The following is a 7,438-nucleotide window of genomic DNA, read 5'->3' on the forward strand; positions in this document are numbered from 1 at the left end:
CTCGTTGCCGCCGAGGTAACGTAGTGGCACTCCTGTGCCTTCTTATTACCGCCACAAGAATATTCGCCCTTCTGGTCAGACTTAATCTTGCGGTAAGGCCAACCCTTGCTCGATAAACGTGGAAAGTGGCGATGGCTCTGGCTACTGGAGAAGGTGTGGCCAGAACAGAGGCGGCCTGCTCCGCTTAAAAGAGCTGGGAGTTGCGTCCCCTTCAATGCCTGGCTTGGATGCTCAAACACCTCTCATGCCAACACTAGTATGCAGAAGGCGAGACAACACCACTAGTGTGGCCTAGAAAGCCTCAACGACGCTGACCACCAGTACTTGCGCTTAAAAGGCGAGGCGGGCACGATCACTGGAAGACGGGTCCGAGGGAGAAGGACGCAGGCGCGTGCGGTGACCGCACCGTATCGACGCCGACGCATTCTGAACCTAAATTTGACCCCAAATAAGTCGCTGCAGACATACCGATCAATTTGTGTTGGGCCGTGGGGCTAAGGTTTTACCCATTTCTTATCTTTGACCCTTTATGTGCGGCTGAGGTTTTACCCATTTCTTGTCCGGGAACGATAAACAATCCTTTACGTCTATTTACATCAAGCTACTGGAGATGTCCCCCTGATATGCAAAAGAAAATCACTAAATATGGAGTATTACACATCACTTCGGCCTTGGCCCAGAGCAGTAGGCACTAATTGCTCATGCCCGGAGCGATAGGACCTAACCGCCGTGGCCTGGCCCACTACCTGAACATTATCACCTGAAGCTAGAGCGATAAGCCCAAAGCTATAAGTTGCATGCCTCCTACCGTGAGCGACTGAGCGTCCTAGCGTAGCGCCAATCTCTATTCATCGCTTAGTTGGCTTATTTCCACGCGATAAATAGGCATCGCTTGGAAGCAAACCATTTTGGGCCGTGGCCCGCTAAAGGCAGAAGCAATGAAGGTGGTATACTATTTGGTGTTTCTTCAAAAAAAAAAAAAAAAATTGGTGTTTCTTCAGGTTTTGGGAACATTCTAGAAAGTTCTAATTCGGTTAATCTCGGTTTCCTTTGTTTGAGTTTTTTACGGTTTTATAAAAAGTTTATTTTTTTTTTAAATTAAAAGTGTGTTCAAATTAAAAATTGTTCATATTTAGTTTTTTTAATTCAAATTTAGTTCAGATTTGGATATTCTTCAAATTCTAATTTGCTCAAAATCAAACTTTTCTTAGGTTTAAAACATGCTCAAAATAAAATTCTGCTCAGGTTATAAATTTTCTCAAAATCAAATTTTGCTAAAAATTGAAATTTTGTTAAAATTCAAATTTGCTCAAAATCTAATTTTGCTATTCGAAATATTGATTAAATTCAAATTTTCTCAAAATATTTTTTTTGTTCATATTCAAAATATTGTTGAAATCCAAATTTGCTTAAAATCTAATTTTTGTTCAGATTCAAAAAAAAGTTTGAAATTGGGTCTCATACGTAGTGGACCGGAGTTGCAACCAGTTGGCTAGAGCTAGATGTTGTAAAACTTAAAAAAAATATGGCACTACTTCTTTTAAGGAGCGAACAAATAGGTCGGCCCATCCGAATCTTTATAGAGAGGTCTCTATACCCCAGTTATCCCCACGTCAGGACACCATGATTTGGACTCTTGAACCTTCGGGGAGGTTCTCGGTTCCACTCTTGGGACCCATCTTGTTTTGCGGATATCTTCCGCCTTCTACAGAACCAAGTGGGTCAAACAAGACGCGTATTCTGGATCGCTAGTGTGACGCTTCTTTGAACTTTGTGGAACCTTAGGAACAAGTTTTCTATTGAAGGGTGATACGGTCTCAAACGTATCTATAATTTCTTATGTTTCATGCTACTTTTATGATGATACTCACATGTTTAATATATATTATATGTTATTATTATGAATTTTCCGGCACTAACCTATTGACGAGATGCCGAAGAGCCAGTTCTTTGTTTTCTCGCTGTTTTTGGTTTCGAAATCCTAGTAAGGAAATATTCTCGGAATTGGACGAAATCAACGCCCAGGGGCTTATTTTTCCACGAATCTTCCAGAAGACCGGAGGAGATACGAAGTGGGGCCACGGGGTGCCGCCACACTAGGGCGGCGCGGCCTAGAGGGGGCCCACGTGGCCCTAGCGTGTGGGGCCCCCGTGACGCCTCCTGACCTGCCCTTCCTCCTACTTAAAGCCTTCGTCGCAAAACCCCCAGTACCGAGATCCACGATACGGAAAACCTTCCAGAGACGCCGCCGCCGCCAATCCCATCTCGGGGGATTCAGGAGATCGCCTCCGGCACCCTGCCGGAGAGGGGAATCATCTCCCGGAGGTCTCTTCATCGCCATGATCGCCTCCGGATCGATGTGTGAGTAGTCCACCCCTGGACTATGGGTCCATAGCGTAGCTAGATGGTTGTCTTCTCCTCATTGTGCTATCATGTTAGATCTTGTGAGCTGCCTATCATGATCAAGATCATCTATTTGTAATCCTACATGTTGTGTTTGTTGGGATCCGATAAATATTGAATACTATGTCAAGTTGATTATCAATCTATCATATATGTTGTTTATGTTCTTGCATGCTCTCCGTTGCTAGTAGAGGCTCGGCCAAGTTGATACTTGTGACTCCAAGAGGGAGTATTTATGCTCGATAGTGGGTTCATGCCTCCATTAAATCCGGGACGATGTGACGGAAAGTTCTAAGGTTGTGGATGTGTTGTTGCCACTAGGGATAAAACATCGATGCTTTGTCTAAAGATATTTGTGTTGATTACATTACGCACCATACTTAATGCAATTGTCTGTTGTTTGCAACTTAATACTGGAAGGGGTTCGGATGATAACTTGAAGGTGGACTTTTTAGGCATAGATGCATGCTGGATAGCGGTCTATGTACTTTGTCGTAATGCCTCGATTAAATCTCATAGTACTCATCATGATATATGTATGTGCATTGTTATGCCTTCTTTATTTGTCAATTTCCCAATCGTAATTTGTTCACCCAACATGCGTTTATCTTATGGGAGAGACACCACTAGTGAACTGTGGACCCCGGTCCAATTCTTTACATCTGAAATACAATCTACTGCAATTGTTCTTTACTATTCTTCGCAAACAACCATCATCATCCACACTATACATCTAATCCTTTGTTTACAGCAAGCCGGTGAGATTGACAACCTCACTGTTACGTTGGGGCAAAGTACTTTGATTGCGTTGTGCAGGTTCCACGTTGGCGCCGGAATCCCTGGCGTTTGATACGTCTCAAACGTATCTATAATTTCTTATGTTCCATGCTACTTTTATGATGATACTCACATGTTTTATACACATTATATGTCATTATTACGCATTTTCCGGCACTAACCTATTGACGAGATGCCGAAGAGCCGATTCTTTGTTTCTGCTGTTTTTGGTTTCAGAAATCCTAGTAAGGAAATATTCTCGGAATTGGACGAAATCAACGCCCAGGGTCCTATTTTTGCACGAAGCTTCCAGAAGACCAAAGGAGTCACGAAGTGGGGCCAGGGGCGACGACACAACAAGGCAGCGCGGCCTGGGCCCTGGCCGCGCCAGCCTGTTGTGTGGGGCCCCCGTGGCGCCTCCTGACCTGCCCTTCCGCCTTCTTAAAGCCTTCGTCGCGAAACCCCCGATGCACGAGAGCCACGATACGGAAAACCTTCCGGAGACGCCGCCGCCGCCAATCCCATCTCGGGGGATTCGGGAGATCGCCTCCGGCACCCTCGCCGGAGAGGGGAATCATCTCCCGGAGGTCTCTTCATCGCCATGATCGCCTCCGGATCGATGTGTGAGTAGTCCACCCCTGGACTATGGGTCCATAGCGATAGCTAGATGGTTGTCTTCTCCTCATTGTGCTATCATGTTAGATCTTGTGAGCTGCCTATCATGATCAAGATCATCTATTTGTAATCCTTCATGTTGTGTTTGTTGGGATCCGATGAATATTGAATACTATGCCAAGTTGATTATCAATCTATCATATATGTTATTTATGTTCTTGCATGCTCTCCGTTGCTAGTAGAGGCTCTGGCCAAGTTGATATTTGTGACTCCAAGAGGGAGTATTTATGCTCGATAGTGGGTTCATGCCTCCATGAAATCTGGGACGATGTGACGAAAGTTCTAAGGTTGTGGATGTGCTTGTTGCCACTAGGGATAAAACATCGATGCTTTGTCTAAGGATATTTGTGTTGATTACATTACGCACCATACTTAATGCAATTGTCTCGTTGTTTGCAACTTAATACTGGAAGGGGTTCGGATGATAACTTCGAAGGTGGACGTTTTAGGTATAGATGCATGCTGGATAGCGGTCTATGTACTTTGTCGTAATGCCCAGATTAAATCTCATAGTACTCATCATGATATATGTATGTGCATTGTTATGTATTCTTTATTTGTCAATTGCCCAACTGTAATTTGTTCACCCAACATCTGCTTATCTTATGGGAGAGACACCACTAGTGATCTGTGGACCCCGGTCCTATTCTTTACATCTGAAATACAATCTACTGCAGTTGTTCTTTATTGTTCTTCGCAAACAATCATCCACACTATACATCTAATCCTTTGTTTACAGCAAGCCGGTGAGATTGACAACCTCACTGTTACGTTGGGGCAAAGTTCTGTGATTGTGTTGTGCAGGTTCCACGTTGGCGCCGGAATCCCTGGTGTTGCGCCGCACTACACTCCGCCGCCATCAACCTTCAACGTGCTTCTTGTCTCCTACTGGTTCGATAAACATTGGTTTCTTTCTGAGGGAAAACTTGCTACTGTACGCATCACACCTTCCTCTTGGGGTTCCCAACGGACGTGTCGACTGCACGCATCAAGCTCTTTTTCTGGCGCCGTTGCCGGGGAGATCAAGACACGCTGCAAGGAGAGTCTTCCACTTCCAATCTCTTTACTTTGTTTTTGTATTGCTTTACTTTATTTACTGCTTTGTTTGCTTCTTATAGCAAAAACACAAAAAAATTAGTTTCTAGTTTTACTTTATCTACTGTCTTGTTCTCTATATTAAAAACACAAAAAAATTAGTTACTTGCATTTACTTTATTTAGTTTGCTTTATTTACTACTGCTAAAATGGGTACTGTTGAGAATACTAAGTTGTGTGACTTCACTAGCACAAATAATAATGATTTCCTATGCACACCTATTGCTCCACCTGCTACTACAGCAGAATTCTTTGAAATTAAACCCGCTTTACTGAATCTTGTTATGAGAGAGCAATTTTCTGGTGTTAGTTCTGATGATGCTGCTGCCCATCTTAATAATTTTGTTGAACTATGTGAAATGCAAAAGTATAAGGATGTAGATGGTGACATTATAAAATTAAAATTGTTTCCTTTCTCTTTAAGAGGAAGAGCTAAAGATTGGTTGCTATCTCTCGCCTAGAAATAGTATTGATTCATGGACTAAATGTAAGGATGCTTTTATTGGTAGATATTATCCTCCCGCTAAAATTATATCTTTGAGAAGTAGCATAATGAATTTCAAGCAATTAGATAATGAACATGTTGCTCAAGCATGGGAGAGAATGAAATCTTTGGTAAAGAATTGCCCAACCCATGGACTGACTACTTGGATGATCGTCCAAACCTTTTATGCGGGATTGAATTTTTCTTCGCGGAACTTATTGGATTCAGCTGCTGGAGGTACCTTTATGTCCATTACTTTGGGGGCGGCAACCAAGCTTCTTGATGATATGATGACAAATTACTCTGAATGGCACACCGAAAGAGCTCCACAAGGTAAGAAGGTAAATTCCGTTGAAGAAACCTCCTCCTTGAGTGATAAGATTGATGGTATTATGTCTATGCTTGTGAATGGTAGATCTAATGTTGATCCTAATAATGTTCCTTTAGCTTCATTGGTTGCCCAAGAAGAACATGTTGATGTGAACTTCATTAAAAATAATAATTTCAACCACAATGCTTATAGGAATAATTCTGGTAACAACTATAGGCCATATCCTTCTGCTAATGGTAATAGTTATGGTAATTCTTATGGGAATTCTTACAACAATAATAGGAGTGTACCCCCTGGTCTTGAATCCATGCTTAAAGAATTTATTAGTACAAAAACTGCTTTTAACAAATCTGTTGAGGAAAAGCTCGATAAAATTGATATTCTTGCTTCTAAGGTTGATAGACTTGCCTCTGATGTTGATCTTTTAAAATTGAAAGTTATGCCTAATAAGGATATTGATAATAAGATTGTTACTACAGAAAATGCCATCCAAGTTCGAATTAATGAGAATATTAGATTGATGGCCGAATTGCATGCTAGGTGGGAAAGAGAAGAAAATGAAAAACTAGCTAAAGAGAATAATGTAGCTAAAGTTTGAACTATTACCACCACTAGTAATGTTAATGATTCACATGTTGCTACACCTCCTACTATCAATGGTAAAATAATTGGTGTTGGCAATGTTACTACTCCTAGTACAAAGCGTGCAAAATTGTCTGAAACTGCTAAAACTGCTGAAATTGATAAAACTGCTGAAATTTTTCAAAATATTGGGGATAATGATCCCATTGCTGTAGATCATAATGGTTTAGACTTTGATGATTGTCACATCTCTGAAGTTATAAAGTTCTTACAAAAGCTTGCTATAAGTCCCAATGCTAGTGCTATAAATTTGGCCTTTACAAAACATATTACAAATGCTCTCATAAAAGCTAGAGAGGAGAAACTAAAACTTGAAACCTCTATTCCTAGGAAGTTGGAAGATGGTTGGGAGCCCATCATTAAGATGAGGGTCAATGATTTTGATTGTAATGCTTTATGTGATCTTGGTGCAAGTATTTCTGTTATGCCTAAGAAAATTTATGATATGCTTGACTTGCCACCATTGAAAAATTGTTATTTGGATGTTAATCTTGTTGATAATGCTATAAAGAAACATTTGGGGAGAATTGATAATTTTCATATTATGGTTAACAATAACCTTGTCCCCGTTGATTTTGTTGTCTTGGATATTGAATGCAATGCATCTTTTCCCATTATATTGGGAAGACCTTTTCTTCGAACTGTTGGTGCTACCATTGATATGAAGGAAGGTAATATTAAATATCTATTTCCTCTCAAGAAAGGTATGGAACACTTCCTAGAAAGAGAATGAAGTTACCTTATGATTCTATTATTAGAATAAATTATGATGTTGATGCTTCGTCTCTTGATGTTACTTGATTCACACTTTCTGCGCCTAGCTGAAAGGCGTTAAAGAAAAGCGCTTATGGGAGACAACCCATTATTTTACTTCTGCACTTTATTTTATATTTGAGTCTTGGAAGCAACCTCTCCTTATCTTTATTTTATTGCATTGTTGTGCCAAGTAAAGTCTTTGATAGTAAAGCCAATACAAGATTTGGATTGCTGCGCAGGAACAGATTTCTTGCTGTCACGAATTTGAGCAGTAG

The sequence above is a fragment of the Lolium rigidum genome, chromosome 5 (genome assembly GCF_022539505.1).
Source record: "Lolium rigidum isolate FL_2022 chromosome 5, APGP_CSIRO_Lrig_0.1, whole genome shotgun sequence".
Classification (NCBI taxonomy): Eukaryota; Viridiplantae; Streptophyta; class Magnoliopsida; order Poales; family Poaceae; genus Lolium; species Lolium rigidum.